Below are 22,999 nucleotides of genomic sequence, written 5' to 3'. Positions count from 1 at the left end.
GACCAGTCCTGTGTAAAAGACAATGACAAAAAATTGGCTCAGAAAAATAAGCTTTAAATTGCTACCTGATATGATCAAAACAGAAAAGCCCCTTGCTACCATCAAATCTGTTTCTGTGAGGCACAGCAGCTGAACAAGATGTCACTGCACTGAGCAGGGCACAATCTGAGGATGAGCCACAGTTTGAAACCAAAACAGCACACAAAATAACAACGAGCAAACTCTTAGCAAACACCACAGGAAGCAAGAGGTCCTAAGGAGATGTTTGAAGGAGATGGAGAAACTGCTTGCTCTCACTGTGACATCCAATGCCCTTGCATACTGTTTTGGGAATTACTAGAGAGTTTCTGACACCATCAATGTCACTCAGGCAGTTTTCCCTAGGAGAAAACATGTTTTAAAGGTTTACAGACACAGCAGAAAAATAATACGCTAAATTGTCAGTTCTAGAGAGGCACTTTTCACATTCCTGCTGGACTGAGTGTAACGGCATCAATCTAACACCAGATGCAGACTACAGTGCAGAGATTAATCATAAACAGTTGACTCTTACTGGTCAGGAGCAATGGACAGAGCAGGAATGTTTTGCTCTTATTTCTGCCGTTTCTAAGGTCACTTGTGGCATAATACATTAATTCAGACTATAGCCAGTGATGCATGTAGCTGAGAGAGGAGATGGTATTCACTACTGCCAAAACCTGCAAAAGGAAAAACAGTGTTCAGCTCATAGAAAACTGGAACTTAAAAATCCTGCTGAAGACAGGTCCTAAGCAGCAAGTTCAGCACCTGGCAGGCACCAAATGACCCATGGAAACTGCCCCTAACTAGACTGGTGAAGCTACAGTGATGCAGGTAGTTCTTAGAACTTCTGTCTTTAAAGGCTTTGCTTTTCTTAGTAAACAACATTAGAAATTACCTTCGAGTACTATCAACTCTTTTAAGCTTTTGTGGAATAAATATTTGCAACTGGATGTAGGGGCTGGTTTCACTGAAACACATTTTGGGTTTGCATCAGAAACAAGAACTCGTATAAAGGGAGGTCCAGGCAAACAATAAACATCATGAGCTAAAAGAAAGGCACTGAGTAGCACTCTGGGTTATTTGACACCAAGATAAAATGTGCACATGGGAAGGGAACAGCAAAAAGTGTGTAAAGAGGAGTTCAAATCACTGCCTGCAAACAGGTTGTCAGCGTGGCACTCAGCCCTCCCAGATCATGGGCTGGAAACAACCACCGAGAGGTGTTTGAGTCTGAGTCCTGGCGCTGAGTGCCGAGAGGGAGGAGGGAGAAGGCGCCGAGTGTGTGTGCGGGTGTTGGTGGGCGCTGAAGAGCCGGGGCTCAGCCCGGGGCCAGCGGGTCACAGCTCCCGGCGTGTCTGAGCTCCTCGGGAAGTATCGCCCACTCCAGGTCCGGCTGGCTCCGACAGCTGCGCTGTTTCCCTGCAGAAGAACCGAGCACATGCTTGTCCACCTCTGCACCACTTTACACCTGGCATCCCTTCCTGACACCCGGCGGTGACATTTCGGGGGAGGTTACCAGCCTCACCCCTGAGCGCGCACCTGTGCAGATCCCAAATCCCACACAACTCGGGCGCTTCAAACACACCTTCCCCTTCATCCCCGCTCCGGGCAGCAGCCTTTCCACCCAATTTAGGATACACCAGCCCCCCTTCCCTTACATCCAGAGGGCTGGTGTGGCCCCTCCCAGCCCCGGAGCGGCGGGGGCGGCACAAGCGCAGGGTCAGCATCGCTCCGGGGCTGCGGGTGGGCGCATCCCGGGAGCGCGGGCGGAGCACGCCGGGCATCCTGCTGGCATCCTGATATCATCCTGCCATCATCCCGCCGGGCATCCCGCCCGCCCCGCGCAAGTTGCGGGAGCGCGGAGCCGCCGCGGCCGCAGCGCCGGGCAGGGAGCGCCGCTCGGGGCGGTGCCGGAGTTTCTCCTCCTGGCTGCCGCTTCCCCGCCCTTCCCCGCCTTCTCTCGTCTCTTTTTTTTGGCGGGGGCAGCTCTGGCTGCGGCGGACGTGGCTTCGCTCTCCGGGACCGGCGCCTGCCGCGGTGCGGATGCGTATGGACGGATCCTCGTGAAAACAGCTCCTGACGTTTTCCCCCCCACACACACAAAAACAACCCCAAACCCAAACAAACCACCCACTTGGATAATTAAAACGGTAAATCTAGCTAACTTTTCATTATCTTGCTTGCTGTGTGTATATATATATGTAGATATTTATTATTTATCTGGCTTCATTTCGTCATCTTTTGGTTTTTGTTAATTATCTGATCTTGTGCTGCCAGAGAACTTGAAATATTGGGGTTTGGAAGAGAGGAGGACTCCGTTTCTGCTTTTTCCTAAAGTTGGACTGAAGAAGGAAAATGTTCCTAGTTCATGCCAGCCTTGTGAATATGTTTACTTGCTTTATCCAACCTGAACAGAGATGAGATTTCCTGTGGCAGCATCCTCTTGAGTTTGCTTTTCCTTTAATTTTTGCTGGTAACACAGCCAAGATGTGTGTGTACTACACACATGCAGTCCTGTGGGCTGACGGATTTTGTGTGCTGGCATTCACAGCTGAGATTCCAACTGGGCTTTGGATCTCTTTAGTTTATGATGTTAACAAGTGAACTGTCTTCTGCTTTCATCCTAATTCAACTTGTGGATTCTGCCAAGAGATCATCTAAACCAAACCAAGTGTTTCTTAGCCCTGTAAGTATTGAGTTGCCTTTTCAGGGATAGAAGCATGCTCTCGTTTGTACAGGTCACACAATTTGTACATTAATCTTCTTAATCCAGAGGGCTTTTGTTTGAGAGGATATTCATTTTATCCAGTCCCTGTATTGGTTGAATGCTTTATGAGACTGGACGACCTCAGGCTTTCTGCACATTATGGAAACCAACTTTAGGAAATTATATGTCTTTGCTTTGTTAGGTATTGTAATTCCACAGATACTTATGCTTGCTACTATAAACTATTCTTCTTCTAGGAATATTAATCCAGCAGATATTTACCTGAGGAAAATAAAATTTAGAGGTTAGTTTTTTTAAAAAATCAATGTATACAGAGAAAAGACTGCCTTATTCTCATCAAATAATAGAAAATGAGAGCATCAGTTGCATAGGTGGTAAAAATTACTGACCTGAACTTTGCTGTAAAATATGGGCTAAACTCCCAAGTCTGACTTGGGAAAAACTTAGCTATGGGTAGACTCTGTTGCTCTTCATTGATTTTGTTTCTTTCCTTTCTGAGAAGTCAATCATGTATTGATCTGCCTACCCATACATGCATGAGAATATTCACCTGCACAGGCACACACCTGATACTGTCCAAGTGCAGGGAGTTGAGGTTTCAAGCCACAGAGGACTACAAACAATGCAGGGGGAAGCAAAAAGGAAGAGGGATTTATAATATTTGCTGTTGGGCATATATTTTAGGAATATTACCTTGGGAATGAGTCTCAGTAGCCAAAGAGGAGAGGCAGGACCTCACGTGCACTTGGCACAGCTTCTGCTCTGAACTGCTGCCTGCTGTGATCACGTCTGTATCTAAATTAATCTTTGGAAAACTTGTGTTCATCCATCATTTATCTTATTAGTGTTAAAAATGAGATAAAACATGCATTTGCTGGTTAATTTGGTCTGCTAAATTCTAAGATCTGTTGACCCAAGAGACAAGGACTTTGCTTAAGGGCTGAAAAATTTTATTTTGTTTATGATCATACAAACTGCTGTGTGCTGCACGCTTCACTTCTTGCAGTGTGGCATGAAACAGGAATATGGAATTAGGAGTGATTGTTTCTCCTACACATGGGACTACAAGGGGTTAAGTGATTGGTTAGCAGGAATGCTCAGAGCATTAGTAACTCCGAGGATTGTTTTCTGAACACTTGGAAAAGTACAGCCTTTGACTGGGGTTGTTTTAAGGTACTGTGAGTAAACTGCTCTTGGTGGTCCCCCAGCCTCTTCCCAATTACCATTCATGCCTTCTGTCTTTGATGGGATTTCTGCAAAGTCCAGATTTCCACCAAGCCTGTCATAAATATCTGGAAGTTTTTTCTTTTTGATTGTGGAGACTGAAGCACTTGGAATGTTAAAGGAGGGGAAAAGGTAATCAGCTCCAAGCTGCTGTGAAAAGTTAATACAGTATCTGAAATAGGATTTCTGACTTACCTAAAAGTCTGCTTTTTTAAGAGGAAATTAATCAAGCCTTCATTGTTTTGGAGGTTATTGTTATTGCTATTATTCCCAGAAGTTTTGGACTCCACAGCTCTCAGTGAAACCTGCAAATAAGCAAGTTTCCTTGCACGATTCCTCCTCCTTCCTTCTCTGAGAGCTCCAAATTGCCTGTTTTTTCATCCAGGCTGACAGAATACAGTCAGGCAGGAGGCACCCACTGCATGTAGAATCTGACTTTTCAATACTGAGATTCCTCTTGAGCTGGGGTTACAGGACATCTCTCAGGTGCTTGCATTATTTTGTGCTAATTCCACATCTTAGGGTGACATACCACTATTCTAGTGTGTGAGAGAGCATAAGTAATTAAAATTCAGGTATTTTTAATGACATACTGATGCACAGCTGTTAAAAGCAATGACTGAATTTATTTGATTTATTTGAAAGAGTAACACCTTTTTGCCCCAATTTTCTCTAAGGTGTTTACTGGAAAAAATGCCTTATATGATGCCAGATTCAGTGTTTTGCCCTACTATTAACCCCCCACCCAGAAAAGGGGAAAAAGGCACAGCTTCAAAATGCATGAAAAACTGACTTAAAGATAGCTTTAGCTGAAATTGAAATCAGTTTTTATACCTTTGTCTTTTAAATGACTAATCTCTATCTGTGGGTGTCCATTTAACCTGTGATATAACTTTAGAAACTGCTGAAGGCAATTTGTACTATAGGATCTGAAGTGATTAACATTGGGTACACACATGCATAAAGCATTTCAGTATTTGATGGGTTTCATCTCTTGGCTTTGGATGCCTTTCTCTTTTTTTTTTTTTTATTTTTTTTCTAATGTCACACTCTCATCTGCAGGGTAATTTATGAGCACAAGCAAAGGTTACAGACTCCCTAATTCAAACTTCAGCTGTTATGGCATTTTTATACAAATGCTCATTTTCTTTGTCATACCATTTAGCAAAAAGGATCAATGTGATCCATTATCCTGCAACTATTGTGTGGAAAAAAAAAAAAAAAAAAAAAAAAAAAGTGGTTCTATCAAAAATGTGTCCCCTGGTTGTATTTTTTTGTAAACTAATTATATATGTCAGACAAAATGTTGCCTTCTGCTATTACATTATGTTTCCAAATGTAATAAAGTTGGGGAAGTTTCAGTGCATGAAAAGAACAAAGTATTTTTTCCATGGGCATTTGATGTCCATGGCTGGAGATTTGCTCCTGGCAGAGAAACAAGTCCTTCTGCCTATGCAATTCACATTTTAATTAAAACCAGGGCACATTTCAGAAAATATTGGGGAGGTATATTATATACATTGAATTTCAAGCGTTATTTTTTTGATGGTTCATCTTAAAAATTAATGCTGGAGTAAGAAAATGGAATTGGAGGTCATTTCCTCCACATTCTCTTTGGGTCCTCGGTTCTGCAGTTACTGGAGGAAGGAAAGCACATAGGGGTACAGTGAAATATGCAGACCTAGACATCCTAAGAATTGACTAAACACTTTTGAGTTTGCCTTGCCTGCAGTGGGAGTGTGTCACATGGTAATTTGGGAAGCTTGCTTGGAAATGGAAGAGTTATGAAACTGGGTTTGCCTCCTACAGCTGTGTATCCCTGTGTGTACATTTGCAGGTTTGCTGTAGGGGAGAGGTCAAGAGCCCAAAACTAAAAGTAGGATGGCTGATTTTAAATAGGCTTGCTCTGCCATGAAGCATCAGCTCAGCCCTGTGAAAAGTCCAACCTAAAGACTCCCACATCACTGGCTCCTCTAAAAAATGGGAAGATTGGAAAAACTCTATCAGTATATGAGAAAAGTAGCCTTGTTGACTATGTTTAAGTATTGTTTCTTCTTGTTAAATGCAACATGACCTTTGAAAGTTTTGAATGGCAAGCACCCCCAAATTTAAGACAAGGCTTGTCAAAGTGAAAAAAATGGCTGCCTATGTTTTTGGGGTTTTCTTATTTGTTCCTAGAATCTTGTGCCTAATTCAGTGTATTTTGTAAGAAACCATTCTTTCACTATGTTAAATGGCAGTGTTACCTTTTCAGGCTTTGACTGAACTGGATTTGTGTCGATTGTCAAAAACAGAATGGTTTGATGGTGAAAACATCCAAAAAGAATCAGCCAGTCAGCTGGCTCATGCACAAACACAACAGTTAAGCCCTAAGTGCCCAACTGTTAAAAAGTCATTCTCTGCCACAGGGAACATTGGATTGCCGAGTGACAATCCTGATATTGAGCTGCCTGTGAGGTGCAAAGATGGGCCAAGGTGATTTAGCTGCCTACTTGCATAAATAAGTAGGTGTCTGTGCTTACATATGTACACAAGCACACAGAACAGTTCTGTGGAGACACAACTATCAATGCAAATATCAAGTGTATTTGTCTACAGTACAAAATCCATGATACAAAAAAACAAAATCCATGTGAATGAACAAGAAGTTGTGGCGAATTATGAAGCAATTTTGCGACGATGACCTGCTGGAGAAAGAGGAATGGAAAGCAGAAATGAAAACTAAGAATCACAGAAATGTCTGATCTAGTACATAGATTTTTGACATTTTTGGGTGGGAAGAGTTGGAACTGGCTACCTCACCCAGAAATGCTTGTGCAGTAACGAGAGGGGATCATAATTTGGTGGAAATCTGCCAAAGGGTACTTTATACCTATTGAAGTGTGGTTTCATTTGGCAGCTTCTCCTGACTTGAGGAGAACTTCCAAACTCTGCTGCTGTAAGTCACAATCAAAAATATGACTATGTTAGAACACTTTGACCTTCAAAATAGAATTTGAGAGTATTAAATTATGTACCTGTAACACAGTCGTGTCTGCAATAACAATTACAGGCAAAATGACAAAAGTCAGAATCCCCTTTCCCCTTTTTCACAGCAGTGGAAATAAAAGTTCATTTTAGCTAAGTTCCATTCCTTTTCCTTTCTTCCTAGAACTGTCTGGTTCCTGCAGCAGCTGAGTGAGTAGAGCAGGACAGTTGGCTTGGGTCTTTTCATGGACTGGAATGCCAAATGTTCCTGCTCATCATTCCCTCCCTCTAATAGAGGACACACTGTTCGGTGAATCACTCTAGGACCACAGCAGAACATGACTTCAGCATCACCTTGAATCTCCTGTCCTCCCAGTCCTGCTGTTTTTTCTTGCCTCACAGCAGTTAGGTTTCAGGCAGACCACCCGTCCTCATCCTCCTCTGTTTGAATTTCCTGGGTTTTGACTTGCTGGGTTGCTGCTGATTGCACTCACATGGAACCACTGACACTGCCCTGCCTGGAAAACTTCCTGTGTGGGCAGCAATAATCCTTTGGGCTGTTGTTTTTGCCTGAATCCAGGAGCCACTGTGCATGACACTTGCTGGAGGGTGGCTGTAATGCATCAAAACAAGCATTTTCCAGTCTTAAGTGCAGATGATTTATCTGTATAACCACATTAGTTAGTCTCTAGGTGCATACATTTGGGCTGTAATTGGATCTTTCACTGTATAAGAGTGATCCTTCCTCTAGGAGGAAAGAAATACATTCCTTTTTTTTTCTTTTTTTTTTTTTTTTTTACCTAGCACAGTTGATTTGATAGCATTAAATCCATCCAGTTTATTTGCATTAAGCCTAAGATTATCTCTTAATTTAATATGGGGGGAGGGGAGAAGTAGCTATCAATACTCATTTTCTTATCCTTAGCTTTGTGCTAGATTATAAAAGATGAGCCTGGCTTGGAGAAACCACTGCAGTAGGCAGTGGTGGAGCCCACGGAGTACAAGTTTGTCACCTCGCTGAGATGACTGTGGCTCACTGAGTCACTGATGAGAAGGGGGTGCTCTGAAACCAGCAGATACAACTGAAAGAGGGAGGGCTGTGATCAAAATATGATCTTGGGGAGAGATTTTAGGCCATGGTTTATTGGTAACTCACCTGCTGAAGGATGTAAACCAACTTGGACCTCATCAATATTACTTAGAGATGCAGCCCAGTCAGTTATCATAGTATCTTCCTCTAATTTGTGTTATAATAAATCCTGGTAAATACAGCGCAAGCTTTTAACAGTGCCACAGAGACAAAGCAATAAATGTGTTTTGGTTGAAAATACTAGGAGTATGTACCATTGTCTGGAAAGCTTTAATCAAAAATAGCTCATTATAACAACTATTGTCAAGTTATAAACCTTACACCACTTGTGATTGTTCAGGAGACTCTCTTGGGTACCCTGAAATGTTTTAATTAATAGTTTAATAAAAATTAGTGTTTAATTATTCATTAACGGTTGAGCTGAGGGAATAACCTGTAAAGTTGGTAACATGCAGGTGATGAAAGGTTGGGGAGGAACACAAATGGATGGAACAACTGAGTTAAAATTAAAGACTATCTTAAAAAATGCAGCTGAATAGAACCAGTATCAGGGATGCTCCTGGGCAGGAATAACCAAGAGTGCAAATTTAACCATGGAAAAGACTGGCCGGGCAGAGATGACACCCAAGCAATATCACAGAGCTGATTCATGTTCTGATGATGTAACTGGTGAATCCTTTTAAAAAAACTGCTACATGGCCACCCACATCCTGAACCTGGGCATGTGGGGAACAGAGAGAGCAGGACTGTTCTGCAATGGGGACACACTGGGGGCTGAGGTGACCCCAGCACAGGCACTCCCCACAGAGGGAACACAGCCAAGCACAGGCAGGCAGAGCCAGGTGCCCATAATGGGACCAGTGACAGCCCTAAAACAGCGAGGGGATGAACATGGGGCCACCCAAAGGAGCAGCCAGGAGCAAAAAATGACAGACGTTATTTAGTGACACAGAAAAAAAATTCAAGTGTACCAGAGACAACAAACAAATAATATCATTATCCTCTCAAGAAAACAGGAAAGTCAAACTTTAGGACTCTAATAGCATTTTGGTCTCTGTAAAAGATGCATTTAAGGCTGTTGATTTCTTTCCTAGGGAAATGACTTCCATTCTGTCCTAACACTTGTATCTACATAAACAATCTTCTGTATTGGGCTTGCCCAGCATAATGGCATCATTACCATCTCTTCCGCACAAGGAATTTTTACATTAGGGTCGTAAATCAAGCTCCTTCTCACTCTGCTTTTTACTGAAGGCTTTTAATTTTTTTCTTCCAGTCAAGTCTCACTCTTCTCAAAGACTGTACTGCAGGTCTTATTATGAAATTACCTGAAGACTGACAGTTGCCAGTGGCAAAAAGGGCTCCTGCTGTTTCGTAAAAGGCAAAATGTGTTTCTTTTCATCTAGACCAAAGCCTTGTGTGATTATGGGGTTTTGGCTTTTTTTTTTTTTTTTTTTTTTTTTTTTTTTTTTTTTTTTTTTTTTTTTAATTAATATTTTGGGATGTTTCTATCTAGAATAAACAACCATTTTCTGGTCATAATAAGGATCTGTTTCTACACTGTCACTTCTCTGATTTGCTGTTAAGTCCCTATCTCCTGATCATCAAAACTGTATTGTCAGTTTGAGTTTGTTTGGACCCTGTTATGCAGAAAACCAACCAAGACAAAAGCCAGATGTGGATTTAGAGGTGATTTGTTGAGGAGACCACGTCAAATAAGCACAACAGCCAGGACCATATCCAGATTGGGATCTTTCTGTGCTGCATAGTGTTTTCCAGCACATTTCCAGCAGATCTGCTCTCAAGGGCTCGCAAACCTTTGTGCCATGTCCAAGGATGTGCAATTTGTCCCCTCTTTGATATGAGGCTATCAAACTACCAATCCACTGATTGAGCCCTCATGTCAATTTAGGTCTTTTGAACCATAAAATCTCAAAAAAAACCCAGTGATGATGTCTTTCAGCCACATGGCCCTGTGTTACAGGCCCCACAGTGTGGGCACAGCTGTTTGTTCATCCTGCTCTAGATGGAGTTAACAGGAATATTCTGGGCACCAGCCTCACTTCAGCTGGGGAGCAGGGAACTCTCAGCAAGAGAGACATATTTTTCTGTTTGTTTCAGAGATTTGCGATTTGGGATTAAGTTTTTTGTTTGCATTTCAGATTTTGTCAATGGCCTAGAGGCACCCTAAGATTTCTCCTTGGGAAAAGCAGATCAGGCTTTCCTCAGCCCAGGGCAAGGCAGTTACCACTGGACAGATGACAAAATGAACCAGCAAGATGAGCAGCCCTGGATGCATCCATTAGTTTTTGGCACAAAAGTCAGTGTGTTTTGAACTCTCTGTAAAGACAAGTCTGACCTACAAAATACCTATTTTTGGATCCAGCTGCCAAAGAAAGACAGGTAAAGAGGGCATTAAGTGTGGAGCCTGCTTGTAACTGTCTGTAGTGGCAGCCAGCACCTGTAAGTGTTGGACTACCCAGATCCTCTCGTAACAGCAAAGAATAGGAGCCTTAAAAATGCTGTCACTTTTCCAGAACATGATTTGCTCTTTGGCAGATTGTGTCCCAATACCATGTAAACACACACTTCCCTCATGAACAACAGCCTGGGCTCTGTGTGTACATGGTATTGGGACACAATGTGCTGTTCACACTGGAATTCCAAATCCACTGTGGTCACCCAAAAGCCAGGAGTGTCATCTGCACTTAGATATGTGATCTTTAATCAGCAGCAACAGCGCCGGGTGTATATCTTGTTTTTAGATGACCTATGAAGCTGTCAGCTGTAGCTGCTTGACCTATAACAGATAATGCCATCAGGAGGAACAAGAACTAAAATGAAAAATAGCTTTCCTTGCTTTGCCTAACATTCATCTGGCACTCCTGAAGGCTGGAGCTGGGCAGCACAACTGCCCACAGAGTGAAAGTTCACTATGAAGGTGACCTTAATCACCTCTTTCTAGTGGGCTTATGTTTCTTCTCTCAATTCTCAGGTAACAAGTCAAGTCTGCTCCTCATTAGCTCTATCCTTGATCGTGTGCTGAAATTATTTATTGGCTCTCCTGGTAGTTTGTTAGAATAATGGCATTCATTCCTTGTTTTATACAGCTACATGTAAGAAATAAGCAAACCACATTTTGTCATTTCAATCTACAAAATCTCCCAAACAGAACAAAGAAAAGGGGTGCTTAGATGCACTGATTCATCTGGGTTTTAGTATTAAGAAGCTAAATTCAAAAAAGGTACCAGAAAAGTGTGAAAAGTATTATTTAGGAAAACCAGGCATTAGATTTACAGTGAGATTCTTTGGGGTTTTTAGATATTATCCTTCAGAAGCAGCTGCTGTCTCAATGGCACACATCACTGGTTACATGAAAGATTCCTGTTGAAAGCATGACATCTAATTTCAGAAAAGCAGTCATTAATTTCTAGCTTTGAAAGTCTGTAAAGTGTGTCAATCATTAATGACAATTAACAGAAATTCTCAATGTAGCAATAAATTAATCTCTAAAAAAGAAGAGAGGATAAAAACATGTCTTGGACATTTTCAGGGTTATGTGGTTAAACTAGAGAGGTTTTGTCAACACATTCTGCCTTCAGCTTCAAAATGTTTCTTGTCTTGTGTTCTCAAGAGCTTCAAATTGTTTATTGTCTTGTGTTCTGAAGAGCCAAAGTTAAAGAACCACTGTAACTGATCATTTTAGTGGACCTTATATCCACCAAAACTGTGCCATTTAAAGAAGTAAAATTATTTGTGGATACACTCAAATTCTTTTTTGCCAGAACAAACCTTACCAAACATTATTGAGCATAGATTTGGGGGGTTTTTATCAATCCTTTTATCAGTATTTTAACAATACTGATACAGCGGAAGAGGAAGATAGTTGCAACAGGTTGGCAGTATTTCTGTTTCCCTAACAGTTCAGTAATTGGACAGCACAGTCCAGACATAACTTCTTTCTCTTTGGGGGTTTTTCATCTTGCAACAATTTTAACCTCCCCAAGGACCACTGTCACAGTCCCCTGCTCCTTCTGTTCATTACAGGCTGTTCTCAAACAGGCTTGGAACCACAGAGCAGCAGCACGAAAAGCTCTCTTACCAGCTTTTATGGCAGTCCTGAAGACAGAGATGCTCTGGTTCAAAGCCCTTTTATCTCATTTAGGAGGAGGGCCTGAAATGGGTTTAGGTTAGTGCTCTGAGGGGCAGTAGGAAAAAAGCAATGCTTTGTGTTGCAAGGTGTGCAGGTGCCCACACTTTGAACTGCTTCATCCATCCCCAACACAGGCAGAGCTGACCTCTGCTGGAATCAAAGAGTATAGAAAGTAAATCAAAGGATTTATGTCCACATGAAGAGAGGAACACATTTTTGGCAAACTCCTCATTCCTTTTCAATATGCGTTTGCAGAAAATCCCATTAAATTCTCCCTTGTCGAGACCTGTTTGTGGAGGCTGGTGGATGCAACACAGGATAAATGGGAAAAACAACACACCAGAAGCACAGGGTCTGTGTTCCATCCACTTGCAAGAATGGCCTGGGTCTGCTTGATTAGGACATACCCTGAGGCAAGGATGGAGAAAGAGGGGGATGGGTCCTGATTCTCTTTGGCAAATGCTTTCCACTGCAGACCCACAGAGATGCTTCTCTCCCTTTAAAGGCTCGTGTGGTCTCCACTACTCCAGTATCACCTGGGTTTTACTGAATGTCCATCCCACTGCAGTCTGTGAGGTTGGAAATGTGACAGTTCTTTTCATTTTATTGATTCAGAGGGAGAGGCAAACCCCTGCCTGTGGGTAATATAGGAGGTCAGGGGGTTTGCCTCTCATCTCCTCAGCTAACACAGTAATGATGCTGACTGACTTCTGGGGTGTGTGGTGAGGATAAACTGGTGACCCTCTGCTGTTACCAGGGCCATTGCAACACACCCAATCAGCTCAAAGCAGCCAAAGGCTTTTTTAGAAATTGCTCGTCTCTGCTCCATCAGAAAAACCACATACATGGCAAAGCTCTTTATGAAATATCGGGAAAACAGGTTTGGCCAGGATTTATCTGGGAAACTACAGAATTAAAATGGACCTAAATGCAGGAAGATGACAAAGCAACCATTTTTCTGGCCTGAAGGTATCAGTCTGCTGGAATCTGACTTTCATGTATCAAAGAGCCATGTAACTGAGAAGGAAGGGAACAGTACATATATCTTCACTTCTCTCATAAATCTGGGAGGTACCTTGGTGGAAGTGGCACAGAAATCTGGACTGAAATTCAATGCGACAGCATAGAGCCTAAGTTAAAGTTAGGCAGACAGAGAGATGTGCTGAAAATACATATAGGATGAAGCACCATTTATACCAGAAGGAGCACTGGAAACTTCAGGAGCTGCTTCAATTAATCAGAACTTCAGATAGAAGTGTAATTCTGATTTTTTTACTGCCAATTCTTTTCGTAAAAGCTGCACTTTTTTTAGTTGTGACCAACTAGTTTGTTCCCTTAACTGTTACTGAGAGAACTACTTATGCAATGACATAATTTAGTGATGCCTTTTCTGTATCTTAATGTGTAGTACACCTGTGACTAAATGATTTTTACTTTCCCATTTTTTATTGATACAATATTGTGCAGACTTCTTTGGCAGGAACCTGACATAAAGTTCTGTCTGTGGAGACTAAACACATTTACTTTCTGGAAATTCATTCATTTAATCTAGAGAAGCATAGATCATTTGAAGAATGATAAAATTACATGGTCAGCCTGAAAATTAAGCCATTTATATGAAGAGGTTTGCTCTTATGCAGCTGTAGGTATGAGTCACTGACCTAAAAAGTTAAGGCATTGCAGGGATATTAAGAAAATAAAAATAAAGGATTTCATAAATTGGTGAAGTAATAAAAGAAGACAGGAAATAAAAGACTTGTTTGTCCTGACTGAAACAAAAAACTTCTTTTTGTGCTAATGAGAACAGATCATACCCCTCATGTTTCCTGTTACAAATCTTCTGGCCCAACACCTGTCAAATGCAATTGCTGGATGTTCTGCCCTTTAAAGACCTGTAGCAATCAATGATCAAGGAGTATTGCTCTTGCTTGCAGTAAAGAAGACTTTGCCACTGCTTTCTTTAGACTCTCCCTGCCTGCAATTGCTGCCAGCTCAGAAACAGCTGAATTGCAACAAGGAAGTATCCAGGAGGGGTGGAGAGGGCCTTGTGGGGAGAGCTCTTCTCCTTCTCAGACACAGTTACATCCCACCCAGGGAAGAGAAGGTAGTTTTGGTTGAGGGTAGAGAGGGAAAAAGAAGGAGTAAACAATACCTTTCTTTCTTTCTTTGCATCTTCCTCTACCTCTAAGGCCTATCCTGAAAGAGAGAATCACTTTGTCTTCTGTCTCTGTAGTGGAGGGAACTACAGGAATCTGTTCTCACCTCTCATTTGGTGCCTTTGAGGGAGAACTGTGTCACTCTGAGCTCTCAGACAAGAGCCTTATCTCCAGCATCTGCAGGGGAGCAGCTCATACATTGCAATAAACTGGCTTGGAGTCAATTCAATTTAGATCAAAGTGATGATAATGCTTTAAAGGAACTAAAGAGGAGATTCAAAAGATCTTTCTGTCTTCTGGAAGGTTATCCAGCTAGTTATTCTTATCCCTTAGGTTTGTTTGCAAATTCAGGTTCCAGGTTATTTCTAAGTACCCCTTGCTCAAGTCACAATGGTTTTTGTGCAAGTGCTTGTCTGTTTTTTACCCTGTTTTAGCTGAGTGAATGCAGAGGCCAGTGGGAGGTGGAAGGGTCCCTATCAGAGCAAAGGTAATACCTTAACAAATAAATTGTGAAGATATAAATATTCCGACTGCAGTCTCTGTTTTTCAGATTTAGGTTCTCTGTGATAGGGAGGAGGCTGTGCCACAGACTGTGCCATGGGGCTCTGTGTCTGATTACAGAATTAATTCCTTATTTAAATAGGTTTTCCTGCCGTCAACTTGCTGCTGTCTCAGACACAGACATGACACCACCACCCTTTTATTCTCCTTGTCAGGGACTCATGAATGTGCTCCATGCCAGCATCTGCAAAGTGGCTGCAGGGTGCATCTTCCTGAGCAAGAAGCAGGACCTGGACTGGACTTGGTGACAGTGCCTGCTCGTGTGGAGTGGGGATACAGAAAAGTCATTTCCAAGGCAGAGAAATCATTCATGGATTGCAAAAGTCCAGGAAGTCTGAGCCAGGAATTCTGGTAAAAGCTGCAATCAGATTGCAAATATACATATAAAACATGATCCTAAAGAAGCTGCTAAATCAAACTGCCATAGGATAAACACAGATGATGAGAAAAAGATGGAATAATTACAAGCCAGAGACTGAAACTTAACTTCTGCTATATCATCTACCTGTTTTTCCCTCATACCACCCCAGCATTCTTGCTAGACCTTTCTGAATCACACTTGTGATATACTGTCAGTTCAGCAGCAGCAGAGCTGGGGATAAGGCACCATGATTAAATCCTCACAGAGACTGTAACAGAATAAATCAAATTATGTAAGTAGCTAATTTTCATAATTTGAAATTACTTGTCTTTTATGCAGTCAGAATCAATCTAGGCTATTAGCAACTACTTTGGAGTATTTTTGGATATAGTTTATGAATGCTCTAAGGGAAAGCAGCAAGACATTTTTGTAAGCAAGTTTGTAATGCCAAGTCTTGCACTGGGTTATACTCAAAAGTCACTTCAAAAATGATGGCATAATGGTCAGTTCTGGGAAACCTGATAGCCCAAAGCACAGTCAGAAAAGTGCAAGTAGGAATCAGAGAGCTGTTTTGAGAAGGGAAGAAGAGCAAAGAGCACATGGAAGAACTTTCCACCCTGTGGAGAGACCAAGGCTGCCCCTTCCTACAGCTCTCATAGTCACTGCCAGCCCACAGCTCAGGGGGTTTGGGTTTAACTTCATCCTCTGCCAAAATATGTGACCTTGGTGTCACCATTTAGTCTCCCTGCATCTCACTGTCCTGACTCATAAAGCAAGGTGAGGAGCATTCCCCTGATTAACAAAGAACTGGGAATAAAACCCACATTGAACAGTGAAAGGTACTTGAGCTCTGTAAGGATGTGCCATTTCTTACACTGACAGATCTTCCTGTGAGGAGCTTCCCTGCAGCTTCGAGTCAGGGTTACTCAGTCTATTCTCTTGGTATAGGAACAGACAAAATACCTGCAAATAAGTTTTAAGCAGGACATGCAGTTCTGGAGGCCTCCACATAAGAGACCTGCCTCTGATTTTCTCCATAGCCATAAGTCTAAAGGATGAGAATTCACAAATGGTGGTTCAGTTTCACAGCTCTCCCCTCCCACCAAGCTGACAGAAGCTTTCACAGCTGATTCTGCAGACCTTCACAAGACCTTTCTGTCTTCTCTGCAAGCAGCAGTGGCAACTGAACATTGATTTTCAATGTGGCTTTTCATCACTGAAACGTTGACACTTTAATTATCAGGAGGCCCTGCACAGGTTGGAATTAGAAAACAATTACAAGTACTTATATCATAGAGCTTACTACAGCAACTCCCAAAAAGTTATCTGAGCAGTGACACTTTGGAAGATTGCTTGCTGGAGTTCTTGTTCTTACAAAAATTTTCACTCCTTCTGTTCCCTCACACAGATTCTCTAATGTCTAATAATATGTTGAACACATGCTGTGGCCTTTCCATTAACAGGGGCTTGCCTTGTATCTGCTTGTTTTCATCAAAGGCAAAGGGACTCTTGATCTCTCTGCAAGTCTAGTTGAAACTGGGCAATGAGTTCAAAGGGGGCTTATGGGGACTGACAATGGCACAATCTTGTAACTGTTATTTCCCAAGGAAACTGGGTTAAAAGGAAGCATCTGGCTATGTGGTAGGCTAATTCAAACCTTCCTTTCTGTCAGTTAAAAAAAAGTGAGAAAATATCTTTTTACACAATGTTTACTAGCAGAGTTTCAGTCGAAGGGAAAATGACTCCCCAATTTTTTTATTTTTTTTTTTTTTTTAATTACTGGGTCTAGAAGAAGGTCATGTTTATGTCTTCAGACATAACTAGAAGAAATTACTCTTTTAAAGTCCCCTCTTTTATTAATTACAGGCAATTTGCTTTGTCAGAGGTTTCCACAGCATGGAGTCTCCCTTGAAATAATTGCAAAATAATTCTCTCTTTAAGGTTGTTTTGAGCAACATGATGGAAGTCTCCCATAGCCTGGTTTCCTACTGGAATTTTTATCCTTCTTGATTATAGGCTGTGTTCCCATGACAATTCCTGTGCTCATGCATCCCAGAATTAGCTCCTAACACGTTCCAGCCTGATGGTACATTAAGCCCACTCAGTGCTCTGCAAACTACATGTACGCTCTAGGTTCTGAGTATGTGGGGAGAGGAAGGTCTCTAATTTGGGTATTAAGGCTATGGCATTTAAAGACGGGAGAAGGGATGGACAGAAGGTAGTGGAGGAAGCAAAAGATGCCCAGGTTTATCCCTGATTTCATTTTCTTTTTTAATAGAAATGCCTCATGTTTGCAGGCTAAAAAGGGTATGTAAGAGTAAGCATAAACTTTTGGTGAAATGGAACACTTGCTTGAAAATGGCATCACTTTCACTTCAGAGTCAGCTGACACGGACAGCAGTTCTGTGCTTTGAGTTAACTTTCCTGCAGCTTTCCTTCACTGAGCCCTCAGTTTACCTGCCAGCTCCCTGTTCCCACGAGGTGCCTGTGTGACATTCCCACCTTAAACACTGCAGTGTTCCAGCACTGCACACCTTCCTAGAAGATCTCATCTCAGTCCAAACCTGAGGAATCCTAGTAAAGACCTTCTCAAAAGGAACAGCTCTGTGCTCAGTCCTAGTTGCCAGGAGCTGAGAAGGGAACTCATGGATACTCCACCACTGCAAGAGAAGTCAAGGTCCATTGACAAAAAGGCTGCCAGTAGGTTCTGGTTTGGCCCCAAATGGCACTGATGGATTATGAGGAAGATCACCATTGCATTCCCATGTTTTGTGGACAGTATTAATGTTTCTCAGCCAAGGCACAATGAATTCCAGCCAGGACTCCTGATGGATCTTCATGGCACTTCCAGCACTGCTACCAGAACATGTCCAACCACCACAGCTACTGAGAGAGCTGCTCACTGCCTCTTTTCCACCAGCAGTTACAGTTCACACATTAAAGCTGTTCTGAGCCTTTCTGGATGTTTTTGCCCCCAGCCTGTTCTCAAGAAGCTGTCCAGACCGGAGAAGTGAAACTCTTCAACATGTTTCCATCTCAGAACAGCCTACCATCTCGCCATCTGTCACAACAGCTCTTTCTAACATTTTCTTCTCCCTCTTGATGCTTCTTATGCCTCTTCAAAGTTTGCCCTCTGGCATTCTCCAAATGGCACAGCACTGTTCAGCAGTGTTGGGACACTTGCATTTGTGGAGTATCAAAAAGTCTCCTCCCTCCCAGATTTTTCTTGCTCAGTATGATGGTACCATGAGGGTTAAAAAAAACCCCAAAGCTTATTAGAATGCAAGCATGGTTACCAAGATATCAGGTATAGGAGAAAATGCAATTGAGATTGTATTTTGCTTTACAGTTTGAATGATGCTCTTTCAGCTACCTTTCCCTTCTACAAGATACATTATCCAAACTAAGATATGTAAAGATGCCTACAGATTTTAAGATACTCAGTTTGCGTTAATCACAGTCTCACACTATTAGTGATTTGAATTCAGAAAAAATAGTGCAAAATGTCTAATTTTTTGCTCTGCGATTTGCTCAGACCTTCAGATGACCTAAACCCGAATTTCAAGGATAATACATCCAAAGGCAAGAGTGTCACTCTGAGGGGTGACCTATAAAAGTAGCATTGACCTCTCATCCTCACAGATCCTCAGTGAGAAGCTCCCCAGAGAATAATTGCTGTCTGCTGCCATCACCATTTCAACAAGACCCTTTCTGTCCTTGGTGAAAACCTCCTGATCTGATCTGTCCCACACCTCAGGGGCAGCCCATAGAGTTGCATCAGGGGGTTACTACTGATTTCTTCAAATCTCATCCATTTTCCAACAGTTCAAAGCCATACAGGCACCCTCCCAGTGCCTGTGCCAGTGCTGGTCTCCAGGCTGAGCCCTGGAGGAGACCATAGGAGGGGAATTCCAGGAGTGAGGGAAAAACATTGCATTAGTGTTGCTATGGAGATGAAAATTAGCACAATAACTATTGTGTTCTGTTTCAAAGCTTCCCAGTCTTCAGTTTTAACTCCTTCCCCTACTCTACCACTGTTTCAGTTCTGTCCCAGCAACATTCCAGCACATCTGACAGATTTCTAGGCCAGGAACTGGAAAGGGAGTGGCAGAACACATCGGAACCTGAAGTCTGGGCAGGGACCAGAAAAGAAGGAGAAAAAAACTGAGGGAAGTCCTTGTAGAAGGAGAAGATAAAATTAAGGAAAAGAGAAATCAGGAGGAAAAAAAAAAAAAAAAAAAAAAAGAGAGAGAGAGAGAGACTTGTAAGAGGGAGGGAGAGATATGGAAAAATTACTTTTGAAGATGGTGCAGAAACAAAATTGGAAAATACTTTGGTACCATATGGTCACCCTCTACCATTCCTTAATGAAGCCCTGCCCCTCACAGACAGCAATGCACACACTGTGCACACTCAGCAGTGAATACTGAGATCTCTTCCCTCCAGGATGCAACAGCCTGTCACTTTTCTTCAGCACCGAGAGGAAAAGCAAAGCTTCTAGGAAAGAAATATAACATCATGCTTTCCTCTCAGAGGAAAAGCAGAAGTTAGAATTAATTTGATAATTTTAAAATTTTCCACATCCACATGGTTACACTGAATTAGCTGGTTGTGCCATTTCTGACAGGGTTTATGTTTCAGTTCCCTAAAGCTTGCACTTCTTATGGATGAGTTGCTGTTGACCTGAGTTCAATCTTTTCCATAAAATCACTTGGGCTGTAAAAGTAATGCCCTGCCCTTCTTCAGAAACACTGGAAAAGCATTCAGGCAGGATAATAAAGTTTCAGTGGAGCTTGCAGATGAAAATTAAGAAGACGAGGCACTTATGATCAACTAGGCTTCACAGCTACTCACTGTGCACCAGAGGCAGCATCACCAGCTGTGCAAAGTGTCTCTGAACACACCTTTCACCTGTGGAAAATGCTTTCTTCTAGCTGCCACAGTCCTTGTGCAAAACCCAGTGAACAAGCCTTGCTCTGTTACCTCTGGCTCTGCAGCAAGCACCACCTTTGTTCTTCCACTCTTCCAAAATCTCATTCCTTTGCAGCCACCGAGGGTACAGCTGAAATATTATTTTGCCCAGGCAGCAAGAGACACCACAAACCAGTTGATGAGCAGAGGGTAGAACATATCTCCCAGAAGAACAGCTCTGCCAGGAGGCAGAGGTCTAGTCACAGGGAAAGGGGGCTGCAGAAAGAGTCCAAAATGTGGCTGGCAGATGTTCACACTTATACCATTTTTATATACCCTCATCCCACATCCCATCCATTCCTAAAAATGAACACTGATTTCCTAAGCCCAGAAACTGAGGGATTGGAAGTCCATTTGGTACAGGCAGAGCTCACAAAAACTACCCCTTAGACTTTATCCTCCTGTGTCCAGACTGACAAAGCCACTGACTGTTGTGGCCACCCATCTGTGCCATGGCACACCCAGAGACAGCAGCACCCCACGGGGATCTCACTGCACCACCTTCCTTCACTGCTGCTGACAACAACTGGAAAATGGGCATGGCTTGCAAAAGACACATGAATGATCCAGAAGATTTTTGAGGCTATGTTGGTCTCCAGTCCCAGCATTCCCAGAGCTTCTTATATGGTTTCTCATCACCCTCTGAGGGGGAAAAATGCCACAATAAATTGTCCCTAGCCCTTCAAAATGAGAAAGACTAATAAATCACAAGGCTAACTTTTTTGGGGTGCTGTGGTGTCAAAGATGTGCCGCAGCACAGATTTAAAAGGGTAGTGAGGAATGACCAATCTTGGCTATTAGTTGCTGTGCAAAAATTTTCAACTAAAACCATAATTTCTCATAACTTGCATTGTAGGCAAGCCTTCAAAAGCAGGGAGATTAATGTTTTCCCTCCCAGGTTTAAAGAGGATGAAAAGCCTTCACTAATTTATGGATTTATAAGGCATATTTTTGTGGAAGCTCGAGAAAGTCCAAAACCAGAATAGGGATCAGTGAGACTCTCAGTCCAACTATAATTCTACTGTTACCTTTTTATTTCCATCTCCTGTCCCTCCTCCAGCCTTACAAAGAAAAATTGCTTCAGACTCAAAGTCCTTTATCTGTTACTTCTGAAGGCTCATTCCCTTGCTTTCTTGTGAAGAACTGTAGAAACACCTTCCTGAGGAAACTTCAAACCAGACATGAAACAGACAGAAAAACTGCTCTTTCAAGCTCAGAAAGTTAAGGAAAAGGCTGCTGCAAACGAAGCCTTTCAATTAAAGTTTCTCCAGTCAACAAAACATCAGACTCTTCTTCTTATTAAAAGATTATCTTATCTAACAAATGATCAGTTTAAACTTGAAATTCACATGTACTATAGAATGGCTGAATTCCTGAAAATACAGAAGTCATGGAGTTGGATGAGTATGATATTAATTACCCCTTTCCCTGAAAGTCTCATTTTCTTTTTATGAAATATAATACATAAAACTGTGACAAATAACTAAGATCTTTCTAATTGAGGAAGTATCAGGAAAGGGAGAAGCAGCAGGGTATGGATTTTGTTCACATGCCAAAAGCATGGTATATGAAATGTCATTGTCAAGTTCCAAAAACACTGAAGAGTCTTTCTTGGCAGCTAGTTAGTGAGGGAAGATACTTATCTGCTTAACTCTTTAGCAGTGCTGAAAGTTCTAAGTGCAATCCAAAATCATCTTTCTACCATGTTTCCCTCTCATGCTTTTGCAAGAGAGAGTGATGAAATCCTTCATTTTGTGAACCTTAAAGAAAGACAAGAGATTACTGAGAGATCTTTTTTAAGTACTGTACTATAACCTTTATGGATTTCTGAGAAGTTTTACCTTTTGTCTTTACTTATCTTTATCCCTAGAATTTTATCTCCCACACAGAGAATGCAATTTTTAAACAACAGAGTACATGCCCATGTTTCTATTCAAGGGTCACTTCATAGAAAAAAAACTTGTTGTATAAATGCCTAAATTAACTCTCAGTCACACTGAAATCACCCAAACTATAAACACAGTTTTGGAAAATGCTGTTAGTCTGGGGCCATACAGTCTTAATTTAGATATTGACATCCTGATGATATCACTGAGAGGGGATTAGTTTTGCAAGGGTGATTAATCTCATTTTCCCTGTAACATCATGGATGCTACTGACCACTCCATCTAAGTTTGTGCAGTGTTGTTATTAGTATCATCTCACAAACAAAACTTAGCCTGACGTGTCAATAACTTGGGCATCATCCATATTAACCCATCCTTCTTACACAAGATTTATTCTATGCCTCTTTTAAGCCTTAAAACAGCATGGTCAGTGTTAAGGTACAGAGAACTTTCCCACCTTCAGTGAGGGGCTGGAGTGGATGAATTGGTATGTCATGAAACAGCTCAGATGGGTCACAGTGATGGTCTGGAACAAGCAAAGCCGTGCCTGGACCTTTGAGCAATGCCTGGATGAAAAGCAGTAGAGCTTCTCAGGGTGCTCCATCCCACCTGTACCAAAGCATCCCATAGGAAACATGCTGCTTCCCTGGGCTCTGGTTCTAATGCCACCTGATGGTGAGTGAAAATGTCTCAGGTGATGTGAAAAAAGAAAGAAATCCAGGTTGAACTGTATCAGTGTATCAGTTTGACTATTGAACGGGCAGAGTCGTGCCACACGGTCCAGCAGAGAGCTGCTTTCTCTCTTCCAAGGAGTGCCATGCACTTGGGAAGCAGAGTCAACCCTTTTACACGTGTTGCTGGTGTCTCTCCATTGTCATGTA

General features: G+C 42.1%; 1 protein-coding gene across 1 annotated transcript in view; it reads left to right on the top strand.

Moving 5' to 3' along the window:
- Positions 1–2,065: 2,065 nt before the first annotated feature.
- Positions 2,066–22,999, top strand: part of HTR1F (5-hydroxytryptamine receptor 1F) — a gene marked incomplete at its 3' end in the record, with an annotated part of 101,568 nt that continues 80,634 nt past the window's right edge. The window contains exon 1 of the mRNA XM_083855834.1: positions 2,066–2,171. The remainder of the gene's footprint in view (positions 2,172–22,999) is intronic.

Source organism: Zosterops lateralis (assembly GCF_965231275.1).
Source record: "Zosterops lateralis genome assembly, chromosome: 2".
Taxonomy (NCBI): Eukaryota; Metazoa; Chordata; class Aves; order Passeriformes; family Zosteropidae; genus Zosterops; species Zosterops lateralis.
This window is presented reverse-complemented; position numbering and strand designations above follow the sequence as displayed.